We start from the raw sequence: 15,536 nt of genomic DNA, 5'->3' as shown, positions 1-15,536 counted from the left end.
CCGAAACATCAACTTTCCTGCTCCTCTGATGCTGCCTGGCCTACTGTGTTCCTCCAGCTCCACACTGCGTTGTCTCTGACTCCGGCATAGGCAGGTCTTGCTATCTTTTGTTTATATTTTGTTGGTTTTGCACCCAGCAGAGCTGATGAATTTTTATTTTCTTCTATGCAAAGCCATCATTAACATGGATTTTGCATCTCATTTGCTCCGCTACCACCATTAGCACTCACTTTGTCAATTGCTCTGGGCATTCTCAAGATCTATTCCACTCACTGCTTCTCCTCCTTTAACAACAGCAGTTAAACTCCCGCACATCCCAGCTGTCCTTCTATTTCAAGGACCGCAACTTCCCCCTCTGGTGATCGAAAATGCCCTCAACCGCATCTCTTGTGTTTCCTGCACCTCTGCCCTCACATTCCCTCCCCCCAACAAAAATAAAGACAGAATCCCCCTGGTCCTCACATATCACCCACCAACCTCTGCATCCAACATATCATTCTCCGCCACTTCTGCCATCTACAATCCGACCCCACAACCAAAGGAATTTTTCCCTCCCCACCCCATGTGTCTTTCATAGGGACCACTCACTCCGCGACTCCCTTGTCCGCTCCACACTCTCCACTAACCCCACAGCCCACGGCACGTTTCCCTGCAACCGCAGGAAGTGCTACACCTGTTCCTACACCTCCCCCATCACCTCCATCCAAGGCACAAAACAAACCTTCCACATTAGACAGGGGTTCACCTATACATCCATCAATGTGGTCTACTGCATCCGCTGCTCCCGATGTGGCCTCCTCTACATTGGTGAGACCAAGCACAGGCTCGGAGACCGTTTTGTAGAGCATGTGTGCTCTCTTCATGACAAATGACAACACCTTCCAGTCTCGAACCATTTTAACTCCCCCTCCCACTCCCTGGGTGACATGTCCATCCTGGGCCTCCTCTATTGTCACAATGATGCCACCCACAAACTGGAGGAGCAGTACCTCATATTCCATCTTGGGAGCTTACAGCCCAATGGCCTAAACATGGATTTTACCAGTTTCAAAATCTCTCAACCCCTTGCCTCATCCCATGACCAACCCTCCCTCTCATCCCGGTCTCCTTGACCTGACACAACCTGTCCATCTTCTCTCCCACCTGTCCACCCCTCCCACCTAACTGACCAATCCCCACCACTCTCTACCTGCACTCACCTATCACCACCCACCTACCTTCCCCAGCCTCATTCCTCCTCTCTGTTTATTTCTAACATCCCTTTCCCCTCCCCATTTCTGAAGAAGGGTGCTGACCCGAAATGTCAACTTTCTTGCTCCTCTGATGCTGCCTGGCCTGCTGTGTTCCTCCAGCTCCACAATGTGTTATCTCTGACTCCAGCATCTGCAGTTCTTACTATCTCTGATTTTCCAGCCCCTCTCAGTTCCAAAGAAGAAGTTTATTGGACTTGAAATGTGAACTCTGTTTCTGTCTCCACAGATGCATCAAGACCTGCAGAATTTCTCTAGCATTTGCTGGCTTTTATTTCAGATTCATAGCATTCTTTATTCTTTGAGACATTTACAGCTGGTTGATCTTCATAATGGTAAATACTACGAAGTCCTTTTGTGTACTTTTGTGGGTCAAGCATACTCAGTAAAAGGCATTCTCGCCAGTATATGGTTCCCCTTTGCAATTAAATTTCTGCAATTGAATGACATATAAGTTTAAAACGGATCATGTGGAGATGGTTGGGGCATGTGGCAAGGAAGGTGCTGTGGAAGGGATAGAGTCCAAGGCAGGGGCTTGGCGGTGTAGGGCAAGTAAAGAAAGGCATTTCAGGCAGAGAGAAAATGGAGGCTCTGGAATGGGCGGGGAAGGGGTTTTAGAGGCAGGGATTATGTATAAGAGATGGTCTCAAAAGGCAGGCTGGGTACTGTCAATGTTAGAAACCTGGGGTTGAATTGATCATACTGGATAGCAGAGATAACAGTGATAGAATAGGGAGCAAGATGCGGTAAGGTGGCAGGAGGTCAAGGGTTGCGTTCAGATAGCAGATAGTCTCACTGGGGAAGTGGCATGTTTGAAATAGAGGAAACAGGTGGCAGAGATCATGGGAGGTGTCAGGGTTAGGATGGGCATAGGGATGGTGTTGACTATGGTTTTGGAAGGGAGAGAGAGGATTTGATTACAAGATCAACAGTAAAGGGCTTGGGGGTGTATGGCATCCAACGGTAATAGAGAGGACAGGAATGCTTTCATTCAGTGTCTCAAGGGTAATGTTAGGAGGTTTATGGGTTACGGGGGTAGATAGAACACTACAGAGAAGGCAATATGCATTACTATTGTACTTTCCATGAAGCCAGTGTGAAAATGCAAACTCCTGAAGTAGGAATAGCTCATTTTTGGATGGTGGAGTTAAAGGTGAGCACAGTTAGCCAACCAAATGGTCACCCTAATAATAAGACGTTAGCTGAATGAGAACCATGGTCAGGTGTGTTGTCCACTCAATGGTTGTCCTCCAACACACAGTAGCATTATTAAAGTTTTGATTCTAGTTACCCTGATGAAGGGTCACTGGACTCAAAACATTAACTCTGTTTTCTTTCTACAGATGCCACCAGACCTGCTGTGTTTCCTCCAGCACTCTCTGTTTTTGTTTCAGATTTCCAGTATCTGTGGTACTTTGTGTTTATATTACAACAGCATTGTTGTCTGACCCTTGGGTCTCCTTCCAGCGAGATCCTGGTAATGTTGGGCATAGGAGGAGAGTGTGCACTGAAAGGAGGCTTCTGCTAACTAAGGCATGGAGGGAGGGAGGGAATGAGTTTGCATCATGAATAATCAAGGTGGTTGGAAGGGTGTCAAAGTGAGGACATCTTGATGTTGGATATCTGCATGTCTGAAATGACTGTGGGAGGCAGAAGTGATATATATTTGAGGAAGAGTTGATGCTTTCATTGCTCTTACGTTCAGTGGTGGTAGTAAGTTTAATGGTTTCATGGTAACATTGATTCATTTGTATGAATCAATCTCCAGCCACATGAAGATTACATGTGAGGTCCAATGTTGCATCTATACAGGTTTGCTTATGTCAAGTGTCTGCAGCATTGAGTGATGGGAATGGACAATATTATTGAATTACTCTTCCAATCCTGCCGGTTCTTAGGCCACAACGTGGTCTTTATCAACAGTTTGTGTGAGTTTCATCTCAGATTGATTCATACAAAGAAATCAGTATGACCATGAAACCATTAAATTTACTACCACCACCAGAACATTACAGCAATGAAAGGATCAACACTTCCTCAAACAGTTTAGTTTAGTTCCAAACTTATTGCATCCTCATTGCAATGTCACTCTGCCCATGTAGGCACAGTCCCATTCCTCCTTGGCACCCAGCCCCTTCTGCTCTCTGGAGCAGAAAAATGCAAAGAATATTGAACATTTGAGAGAAAAATTGCCTTCTCAACTACATCTTAAATGGGAGTTCTATAAATGGGGGGAACCATTCCCTCAGTATCTTCTGTGCTGTAACGATTATTTGATTTATGTTGTCAAGCTCCCTCAGAATCTTATGTGTCTATTATTATCACCTCTCATTCTTCTAAATTCCATGAGTACAGATCCAACCAGTTTAACCATAAGACAATCCCTTCATCACAGGAATAAGCCTGGTCAACCTTCTCTGAACTACCTCCAACATAAACATATCCCTTCATTGGTAAGAAGACTAGAACTGTACACAGAGATAGTCGGGACTGCAGATGTTGGAGAATCTGAGATAACAAGGTGTAGAGCTGGATGAACACGGCAGGCCAAGCAGCATCATAGGAGCAGGAAAGCTGACATTTTGGGTCTAGACCCTTCTTCAGAAAAAGGGTCTGAAGAAGGGTCTAGACCCGAAACGTCAGCTTTCCTGCTCCTCTGATGCTGCTTGGCCTGCTGTTTTCATCCAGCTCTACACCTTGTTATCTTAGAACTGTACACAGATGTGGTTTCACCAATGCTCTGCGCAGTTGTGGGAGATTTTCCTACTGTAAAACTCTATATTCCTTGCAATAAACAACTTACATGTGCCTTTCTATTTTCTTGCTATGTCTGCATGCTAACTTTTGTGATACATTTACAAGGCCACCCAAATTGTTCTGCCTTGCAGCATGCTACAGTCTCTCTTTATTTAAATGATTTTCTGCATTACTTCCCGCCAATGTGGACAATCACACATTTTCCCTTATTCTACTCCATGTGCCAAATTTTTGCTGATTCATTTAACCTGTTACAAAATTACATCAGACAGCGGGAGGTTGTTAAAAGCAGTGATTGTTGGGTCAGTCGTGAGTGTTATACCTTCCGATTCAGCTAATTTGACTAACCAAATCAGTGATACATTCAGAAAACATCATAATGGCAAAAGAGAAATTAAGACTGAAAATTGCCCTAAATATTAGTCTGTGACCAAAATTCAAGTTGACTGATTTCATTTACCCTTTTCTATTACATTTGGGTTACAGGAATTTTGTTTACATTTTGATGTTATGTTCCACAATTCAGTTTGTTTGTCTGTTGAAACTGAAACCCAATAGCTTTCCACATGACATTTAAAAATAAATATTTGCATAGGAGTGCAGTGGGGTATGAACATACAATAGTGAACAGCAAGCACACCCAGTAAACCAGCAGCTGTGTCAGAGTTGAGTTGGGAAGGGGGGTAGTGAAATTATTGAAAAGTGTATTATTTTCAGAGGTGGTTTTATACATTTTGAGAAGGAAATGAGCTTTGAAGAGTAGCATTTAAGTTTTGGGTGTTTGGATGCTAACCTTACTGGAAATTTTAACTAACATTTTTTGTGCATTTTCCTGCTTTTGTAAATGTCCTGTGAATTTTTTTCTACCAAGTTGTTTAAAAAGCAAGTTCATATACTAAATAGTTTATTTATTAAAAAAGGTAACAGAATGAAGGCATTGTTATACAACACAATATATAACAGCAATGCAAATCTCACCTCCTTAAATATTTAAAATCTCCAACAGCATGATGCAATAGCAGCTGTATTTTATAAGTACAGTTTACAGCCTGAATTTGGCTGGTGAGGAACAAGTGAATCTTTACGCATTTTGAGTGTTATTTAGTTTTTGTTCTGTTTAAAAATGAAATATTAATCAAGGGTCAGAGATGGCAGTTAGGACAGTGGTATGCTCCTCCTGCCAGATGTGGGAGATCAGGGAAATGGTGTCCCTGCCGATTATGTCTGCAGGAAATGTGACTGGCTACAACTCCTCACAGATTGTGTGGTTCAGTTGACGCAACAGTTGGACACAGCAAGGAGCATACAGAGTGTGATAGACACCCAGTTATAGTGATGTGGTCATACCACAGGTTCTGTCAGGCAGATGGGTGACCGCCAGGAGATGCAGGCAGGTAGAGCAGGAGTCTCCTGTGGCTATTCCCCTCTCAAACAGGTATACCTTTTTGGATACTGTTGCGGGGGAATAGCCTCTCAGGGGAATACTACAGCAGTGGCCAGGCCTGTGGCACCATGACTGGCTCTGCTGTGGACCAGGGTCAGGCAAAGTCCAAGCAAGCATTAGTAGTAGGGGACTGGCTAGTCGGGGGCACAGACAGGTATTTCTGTGGCTGCCATCAAGATTACAGGATGGTGTGTTTCCTCCCTGATGCCAGGGTCGAGGATGTCTCTGAGTGGTTGCATGAAATTCTTGAGAGGGAGGGTGAGCAGCCAGAGGTAGTTGTACACATTGGTATCAATGACATACAGGTACTTCTTCTGTAATGCGTGTTTCTTTAACACAAATTGACTGTAACGCAATTGATGAATAGTGGATGCTGTTTAGATAATGCAAACTTTCTCTGTACAGTATAGTGATTTTCTATAGTGATTTCCTCGTAACATGATTTTCTATAATGCAAGGTCACACAAGAACACAACTATCATGTTACAGGTGAAATACCTACAAGTAGGAAAAGGGATGAGGTCCTGAAGACTGATTATAGGGAGTTAGGCAGAAGGTTAAAATGCAGGACTTCAAGCGTAGTAATTTCTGGACTGCTTCCAGTGCCATGTGTTAGCGTGAGTAGGAATAGAAGGATTTCACAGATGAATGCGTGGCTTGAGAACTGGTGTAGGGGGCAAGGATTCAGATTCCTGGATCATTGGGATCTCTTCTTGGGTGGAGATGGCCTGTACAAGGGGGACAGGCAACACTTGAAATGGAGAGGGATCAATATCCTGTCGGGGAGATTTGCTAGAGCCATTCAGGAGGGTTTAAACTAGTCTGGCAGGGGTTTGGGATTCAAAACAGCAGGGAGACAAATGAGAAGGTTGAGGACAGTACAGAAGTTAATGAGAGCAAGTTAAATAGTAAAGGCTGTGTTGGTAATCCCAATACTAGATACAACAGACAAGTGGATGGCAGGAAGCAAGGGAAGTCTGAGTTAAACTTCATTTAATTCAATGCAAGAGGTCTAACAGGTAAAGCAAATAAACGTTGTTCATGAGATAGTAGGAACTGCAGATGCTGGAGAATCTGAGATACAAAGCAGGAGCCTTCCTGCTCCTCTGATGCTGCTTGGCCTGCTGTGTTCATCCAGCTCTACACCTTGGTATCTCAAACTTTGTTCATGGGTGGGTACATGGGACTGGGATATTATAGATTTTATAGAAACATGGTCGAGAGAGGGATAGGACTGGAAGCTCAATGTTCTGGGGTACAGATGCTATAGGAAGGGGAGGCAAGACAGGAGGGTGAGTTGCGTGTTTGATAAGGGAGAACATCACGGCATTATTGAGGGAAGACATTCTTGAGGATTTGTCCACTGAGTCTATATGGGCAGAAGTGAGAAAGAAAAGGGGGAAACTAACTTTGATAGCATTGTATTATAGATCCCTCAATTGTCATAGAATCCATACAGTGTGGAAACAGACCATTCGGCCCAACAAGTCCATACCAACCCTCCAAACAGGATGCCACCTGGATCCATTTCCCTACCCTATCCCTGTAAGCCTGCATTTCCCAAGGCTAACGCACCTAACCTGCACATCCCTGAATACTATGGGTAATTTAGCATGGCCAAACCACCTAGTCTGCACATGTTTAGACTGTGGAAGGAAACCAGAGCACCCGGTGGAAACCCACACAGACACAGGGAGAATGTGCAAACTCCACCTGAGGGTGGAATCGAACCCGGGTCCCTGATGCTGTGAGGTAACAGTGCTAACTACTGAGCTACCATGCCAGGAGATTGAGGAGCAAATATGTAAGGAGATTGCAGATAGTTGCAAGAATATTAGAGTTGTAATAGTAGGGGATTTTAACTTTCCTAACATCTTCCTTACCAGCTCTTTTATCTTGACTTTCAGGCTGGATTTGAGGAAAGATAGAACTCTTCTTGGCAAATAATGAATTAGTTAGAGCTTGTTTTGTGGGGGTTTTCACCTGCATCTTATCCATTTGGCTTTTGCTGGAATTTTCAGCTAGTTTCTCTCTCTGATGTCACCTGACTCATTCCCTATTGGGCAGCCTTTATCACCAGGCCCAAATGGTGCAGCAGCAGTAGGAAGGAAACACTAGAAGTTTGGTTCTGCACCAGCATCAGGAGCCATTAAAGCCTTCTCAGAAAGACCAAACCACCCAGTGAGAACTCAAACTCAGTGCCTGAGTGAGTGTTTGGGTGGTGATTGCCAGACAACAGAAACAGGCCTAACTACTGTCATCTACTTTTTTTAAAGAAACCCTACAGTGTGGAAACAGGCCATTTGGCCCAACAAGTCCACACCAACCCTCCGAAGATCATCCCACCTAGACCCATTCCCCTACCCTTTCCCTGTAACCCTGAATTTCCCATGGTTAACCTACATACCCTGAACATTATGGGCAATTTAGCATGGCCAATCCACCTAACTTGTACATCTTTGGGCTGTGGGAGGAAACCCTTGCAGACACAGGAGAATATGCAAACTCCACACAGTCGCCCGAGGGTAGAATTGAACCCGGGTCCCTGGCACTGTGAGGCAGCAGTGCTAACCACTGAGCCACCCCTTCAAGGTGATACTCACTAAGAAAGACATCTGAGACATATAAAACTGTCTTTATGCTCTTTTAAGATCTGTTCAGCAGTAAATGACCTAGTTCTTCTAAAACACTGCAAATCTCGTCACATTTAGCTTTACCAGTCCAGGGTTTCAACTTGCATCAGCTGAGACAAGTGGATTTTATTTAACATGTACTATCTGGAACTCCAGATCTTTGTTTTCCCTGTTGCATTGGGCTTTCAATTTTATGTGTCCTCTTGGCATGAAAATCATTCCATTATATTGTATAGCCTCTACTTTACTTTCAAAGACATCATTTTTGGATCACCATCTTACATCACTTTGCACAGGTCTGTGAGGTTCATGATGCTGCATAATGTGCAGGTGTTTACTGTTCATGTTCCCTTGATACTTTGCTTTGCAGTCATCATTCTACTAACCTTGTTATGGAGTGATTCAACAGAATCATTGGCTGATATCACTCCAGCAGCCATCTTTATATGCTTGCTCTGATGATTTCTAGATAAATACTTGCATGCAAAATGATTCAGCTTCACGCAGTTACAACACTGCATTCCCACACTGGACATGCTTCTTTTTCTTTTATGTGATGTCCCTCATATTTATATCCTGCCTTCTGGCCTTTATCTTTCTGCTAGCTCCTCTGTAAAAGTTTCTTCCTTTTTCCAAATGTATTGTTTTCATTTGGCCTGGAATGTCTCCAGTATAATGCTAAGATTTGTGTCTTCTCCCATTACTACGCTCTTGCTCATGATTGACTACTTTACAGCTTCTGTTTTTTCAAGAGCAATTTTATGCTCTCTCAGCAAATGTGCTGTCACTGCAGGATCTCTCATTCTTAAGGCAATCCTGTCTCTGATGAGATCATCTTTCAGTTGTCCTAACTGGATTTAGTTAAACATATCAGTGTAGTCACATACTGATTAATAGTCTCCCTCTCTCTTTGAGCTCTGATGCCGAACACATGCCATTTATTATTAATAATATGATAGGTTCAAAGGGTACATTCAAAGCCTTCAAAATCTTACAATCTAGCTTTTCTGCTCCTCAGCGAATTCTAGGTTTCAATACACCTTGTAGCCGTCTTTCCCCAGAAAAGTAGGGTTACTACTCTTATTTACTCAGTTTGTAAAACTAATTCTGTAACTATTTCATAGACTTTCCACTAAGAGTGGAAAGTAATCCAGTTCTACCTATTTGCATTCCCACAGCAGTGTGGAACGGATATTGCACTGCTATTTTGACACCCAGAAATTCAAAGTTACAGACTATTGCAGTTTTTACTTCTTTCTTGATGTATCTATCAGTAGCTGACTGTCTTACCATTCTGAAAATCCATACATTTTCAGCTATCGCATTCCTAACTGCATGTTTCAAGTGATTTGTGCCTAATGGCTTATAAAGACATTTACAGCAGAGGTGGAAGTCACATGATTATGGCAAGCAAGCCAGTGCAGTGAAAGTACAACTGCATTTCTCTAACCATACAAAACCGTTTGTGGTAGACAATACAAAAGAATCACAATCCTCTGAAGAAATTCCACATTGTCTCAGTCCTAGACTATCAACCCTTATCATGAAACTGTGATGTCTTGTTTAGATTCCCCAATCATGGGAAACAATACTTTAGTATCTACTCTATCGAGCAACCTCATAATTTTGAAAGTTTCAATGAATTCACCTCTCATTCCTCCAAACACCAGAGAATATAAATGTAATTTACTGAGTCTCTCATCATAAGACAACCTTCTCTTGACAGGCAACACAGTGTGGAGCTGGAGAAACACAGCAGGTCAGGCAGCATCAGAGGAGCAGGAGAGTCGATGTTGGGAGCCTTCATCAGGACTTCTCTTCACTGGACAACCTTCTCATCCTTGGGACTAATTTAGTGAACCTTTGCTGTACTGCCTCCAAAGCAAATATATTTTTCTTACAGGAGAAATTACTTCTCTCAAAGGATTGTGAATTCGTGGAATTCACTACTCTAGAGTGTGGTGTACATTGGGACACTAAACAAATTTAAAGCGGACATAGACAGATTTTTAATTAGTCAAGGATTGAAGGGTTATGGAGAATGCATAGGAAAGTGGAGTTGAGAATGAGATGAGATCAGGCATGATCGTAATAAATGACAGAGTAGTCTCAAAGGGCTGAATTGCCTTCTCCTTCTCCCAGTTCTTATGGTCTTAAATATGGACTCCAAATTGCACACAGTGTAATCAGACTAGGTGTGGTCTCACCAAAACCCTGTAGCAAGTCTTCTTTAATCTTGTATTCAAATCCCTTTACAACAAAAGGTATCTTTTTTTTTTAATTGCTTGCTATTCCTGCTGATAACATGTGTTCCTTCTATAACTAAGTCAACACTTACATGTTTCAGACTTCAAAAAAAAACTGCTTCTCTATTCTTACAACCAACATGAATAATCTCACCACTAGATTATATTCCATCTGCCACCTTGTTGCCCATTCACTTGTCTTTGTGTCCTCCTCATAGATTGCTTTCTCATTAGGTTTTGTAACATGACAAACTTTAATACATTATTCACTGTCTCTTAATTTAAATCATTAATATAGATTATAAATAGCATAAATTCCTGATGATCCTTGTGGCACTCCAGTAGTCACAGCTTGCAAATTGAAAATGCCCCATTTATCCCTTCTGTTTTTCCTCTCCATTAACCAATCTTCCATCCATGCTAATGTATCACCACCGACTCCATGGATTCTTACTTTTGCATTAACGTTTTATTTGGCACCTTACCGAATGTCTTTTGGAAATCTAAGGTCCAGGAACTCTCTACTTACATCCGTGACACCACCCATGCCCTCCACCTCCTCCAGAACTTCCAATTCCCCGGTCCCCAACACCTCATCTTTACCATGGACATCCAATCCCTATACACCTGCATTCCCCATACAGATGGCCTAAAGGCCCTCCGCTTCTTCCTGTCCCGCAGGCCCAACCAGTACCCCTCCACTGACACCCTCATCCGCTTAGCCGAACTCGTCCTCAGCCTCAACAGCTTCTCTTTTAATTCCTCCCACTTCCTACAGACAAAGAGGGTGGCCATGGGTACCCGCATGGGCCCAAGCTATGCCTGTCTCTTCGTAGGTTATGTGGAACAATCCCTCTTCCGTACCTACACTGGCTCTAAACACCACCTCTTCCTCCATTACATTGATGACTGTATCGGCGCTGCCTCGTGCTCCCACGAGGAGCTGGAACAGTTCATCCACTTCACCAACACCTTCCAACCCAACCTTAAGTTCACCTGGACCATCTCCAATACCTCTCTCTCCTTCCTGGACCTCTCTGTCTCCAACTCTGGCAACCACCTAGAAACCGATATCCATTTTAAGCCCACTGACTCCCACAGCTACCTAGAATACACCTCCTCCCACCCACCTTCCTGCAAAAATGCCATCCCCTATTCCCAATTCCTTCGCCTCCGCCACATCTGCTCCCAGGATGAGGCATTCCACTCCCGTACATCTCAGATGTCCTCATTTTTCAAGGACCGCAACTTCCCCCCCTCAGTGGTCGAGAATGCCCTCGACCGTGTCTCCCGCATTTCCCGCAACTCATCCCTCACACCCCCGCCCCGCAATAACAACCAAAACAGAATTCCCCTCGTCCTCACGTACTACCCTACCAACTTCCGGATCCAACGCATCATTCTCCGACACTTCCGCCATCTGCAATCCGACCCCACCACCAAAGACATTTTTCCCTCCCCACCCTTATCTGCTTTCCGGAGGGACCACTCTCTCTGGCACTCCCTTGTCTGCTCCACACTCCCCTCCAGCCCCACCACACCCGGCACTTTTCCCTGCAACCACAGGAAGTGCTACACCTGCCCCTACACCTCCCCCCTCACCCCCATCCCAGGCCCCAAGAAGACTTTCCACATCAAGCAGATGTTCACCTGCACATCTGCTAATGTGGTATACTGCATCCGCTGTTCCCATTGTGGCCTTCTCTACATCGGGGAAATCAAGCACAGGCTTGGGGACTGCTTTGCAGAACACCTACTCTCGGTTCGCACTAAACAACTGCACCTCCCAGTCACGAACGATTTCAATTCCCCCTCCCACTCCTCAGATGACATGTCCATCCTGGGCCTCTTGCAGTGCCACAACGATGCTACCCGAAGGTTACAGGAACAGCAACTCATATTCTGCTTGGGAACGCTGCAGCTCAATCGTATCAATGTGGACTTCACAAGATTCAAAATCTCCCCTCCCCCTACCGCATCCCAAAACCAGCCCAGCTCTTTCCCGCCTCCCTAACCTGTCCTTCCTCCCACCTATCCCCTTCTCCCACCCCAAGCCCCACCCCCATCTCCTACCTACTAACCTCATCCCGCCCCCTTGACCTGTCCGTCCTCCCTGTACTGACCTATCCCCTCCCTACCTCCCCACCTACACTCACCTCTACTGGCTCCATCCCCACCTCTTTGACCTGTCTGTTTCCTCTCCACCTATTTTCTCCTCTATCCATCTTCTATCCGCCTCCCCCTCTCTCCCTATTTATATCAGAACCCCCTTTCCCTCCCCCATTTCTGAAGAAGGGTCTAGGCCCGAAACGTCAGCCTTCCTGCTCCTCTGATGCTGCTTGGCCTGCTGTGTTCATCCAGCTCTGCACTTTGTTATCTCATTGCTTTTACTGGTTTCCTGTATCCTCAAAAACTCTACCAAATTTGTTGAACAGAACTTCCCTTTTGTAAAGCCGTGATGACTTGTTTGAATCGTACTATGCTTTTCTAGGGATATAAGACTTAGTAATGATAATTTTTTAGAACTTTCCCAATGACTGATGTCAGATTAACATAGAAACAAATAATCTAGTCATTAACACATTGTTGCTTGTGACTTCTTGGCAAATGCAAATTTGCTGCCACATTTCCTACATTATAACGACTACACTTAAAAAAGCTCTTGGCTCGAATGCATTTGGTTGTAAAGGGTCTATATAAATGCAAATCTTATCTTAGTGATGTGGACATTTCTGTTCCAGCACTTCAGTTTAAATCTGACAGTAAAGATTCCACTCCCTTTATCAAAATCAATTAATTTAAAATATAGTGGACTGTATAAAGGTTAGATTCTCTGCCAGATTGCTAGCTAGGCTTTGAAGATGAAACTTTTTCTTAATGTTCCTTCCAAGCCTAATGGTGGATTGCACTGCCAACACTATAAACATTGAGAGATGAGAAGCTGCCCACTGCTCATTGTAGATAACAAGGTGTAGAGCTGGATGAACACAGCAGGCCAAGCAGCATCAGAGGAGCAGGAAGGCTGACGTTTCGGGCCTAGACGCTCATTGTAAACTGGTGCACAGACACAGACATAACTCTGGTCAGAGTCGAATCAGTCCCCTCACCCCAGCATCAAGCATGACCCCATCCCACCACCTGTATCAAAGCCAAGGTTTTGCATTAAAAAATTAGCCATGACTGAACAGGCTGTCACTCAAAATTACAACTACTCACCTTTTCCAGGGTTCATTTCCTCCTAATGGCCTCCTCGTCTGCGTATTGTTTGTGTGTGTGCGTTGTGTACGCATACGTGTTTAAGAGGGATGAAGGTTAGGAGGAAATGGAACCTGACTGCGGCAGGTAATTATTTACTCTTGATAACAGGCTGAATAATACTACAGATAAAGCTTTATGTTGAAAGTGCAGAAACAAGTAACAAAAACAAGTGCAAATATAAGATTTTAAAGGAACTATGCTTTTCTGAGAAACTTTTGACAATAATTTATATTTATATTGTGCCTTTAATGTTATCAAGAAAACTAAAGTACACCATTATAAAATGAAACAAATATTATTATAAATATTATAAACAAAATATAACACTAAGCCATAAAGGAATTTTGGGTAAACGAGTAAAACTTAGGCCAAAGAGATAGACTTAAGGCATGTCTTAAAGGAGGAAACAGAGGTAGAGGTATCTATTGTTTAATCGTTCTATTTTTAATTATGTAACTTTGGTAACTGATATATGTTCCCTGTGTTTGATTGCTTAAGCCTTGGTGTTGACTCGGAGCTAGAGCAAACAAATGAAGAGCTAGAAGCAAGAACTGGGGTAAGCATCAGTGCAGATACAAGTGTGACGTAGAATGTGGTAAACTAGCTAGGAGTCCTTTGGAATAGACATGTCTGGAGGTAATGAACGTATGACTGAGATTTTCAGCAGAGAAGAATTGAGGCAGGGTGAGAAAAAATCTGTGCTATAGAAAGTGAAATTATGTGGTCTTGATGATAGTGCCAATTCATGGTTGAAGGCTCACTTTGGGGTCAAATAGGTTGCAAACAGCTTGATTTGCCCTCTTTTCATAAAGCTTATTTGTAAAAATATTTATTGGGTGGGGGTGGCAAAGAGATAAAAAAGCTAGAACCTGGAAATTATTTCCAAAGCAGTCTCTTTTAAAAGTGTTTGTTTGAGATTTTCAACAATTGGAATTGGGAGCTAAAGCAAGAATATTTTTGGGATTTTGACTAATGCTGGGACATGTTAGTCTCACATTCTTCTAACTGAAATCCTGAAGGAGATACAGTATTAGGTTGTAAATGTCATCAAGCAAGCATTCTTGCAAAAGTGCCACACGGATATAACAATTAAAATTCAAATCATTAACAAAAAGAAATCTTAAATCACCATGTTATTTTGTCTGGTCTATTTCATCCCAGTCATGTGCCTTTTCCAATCAGTGAACTGGAACTAGTGAATCACCCTCACAAACTAATTGGCATGGGGTACAACTGATTTTGAAAGATGTTAATTCATTTGTTTGGCTTCTGTGTTTCCTTGTATATGCTATTATGATCTCAGCTGATGGCAATATTGGACAAAATCAGGTCATAGAATGAAACCCAAATTGGTAAATAATTTATTTCGGACTTTCCAATATCCTTTTAACAATTCAATTTTGATTATGATGGATATACAATTTTTTTCAGTCCAGTTCTCTAGTATGGAATCACATGGGAATGTTCCTTTTTTAACATGATGACTTTGTGATAAACAATGCATAGTCTTTGTTACTCAATTGGTTTCAACACTATTAGGGCAGGTGGGCTCCAGCTACTACAACTTAGTTCAAAAATATATACTTTCATCATGTGCTCAACCATGTCCCTCACTTGAGCTAACCCTCTGGGTTGAGTCTGTAAGGATATTATTTTATGGGTAACACACACCCTACATTAATAGCACGCATAGCAAAAGATTCTCTTGGCCTATTGACATGGATTGATTTATGTGTTTGTCACTTTGGTAGTTTTCTGGGAGTTAGCAATAATATTCCATCCATCTTTTAAGTAATCCATACCATCCAATCTGATTTTTGGGGAATCAACTTTTGAAGTTTCAATTTCATTCTCCGATTGTTTAGATATTTTATTTTCATTTCCTATGTTTTTCACCATTGTAAATATACTTTCTCTTGACTATCCTGTCATTAAAAAAATGTCTTTA

The 15,536-nt window shown here is 42.9% G+C and overlaps 1 protein-coding gene across 1 annotated transcript in view; it reads right to left on the bottom strand.

The window, feature by feature from the left end:
* LOC109937342 (interleukin-4 receptor subunit alpha-like) overlaps positions 1 to 13,616 on the bottom strand; it is a 277,396-nt gene extending 263,780 nt beyond the window's left edge. The window contains exon 1 of the mRNA XM_048609714.1: positions 13,547 to 13,616. The gene's annotated coding sequence lies outside the window, so the exon portion shown is untranslated. The remainder of the gene's footprint in view (positions 1 to 13,546) is intronic.
* Between the last annotated feature and the right edge of the window lie 1,920 nt (positions 13,617 to 15,536).

Source organism: Rhincodon typus, chromosome 21 (genome assembly GCF_021869965.1).
Source record: "Rhincodon typus isolate 14 chromosome 21, sRhiTyp1.1, whole genome shotgun sequence".
Taxonomy (NCBI): domain Eukaryota; kingdom Metazoa; phylum Chordata; class Chondrichthyes; order Orectolobiformes; family Rhincodontidae; genus Rhincodon; species Rhincodon typus.
This window is presented reverse-complemented; position numbering and strand designations above follow the sequence as displayed.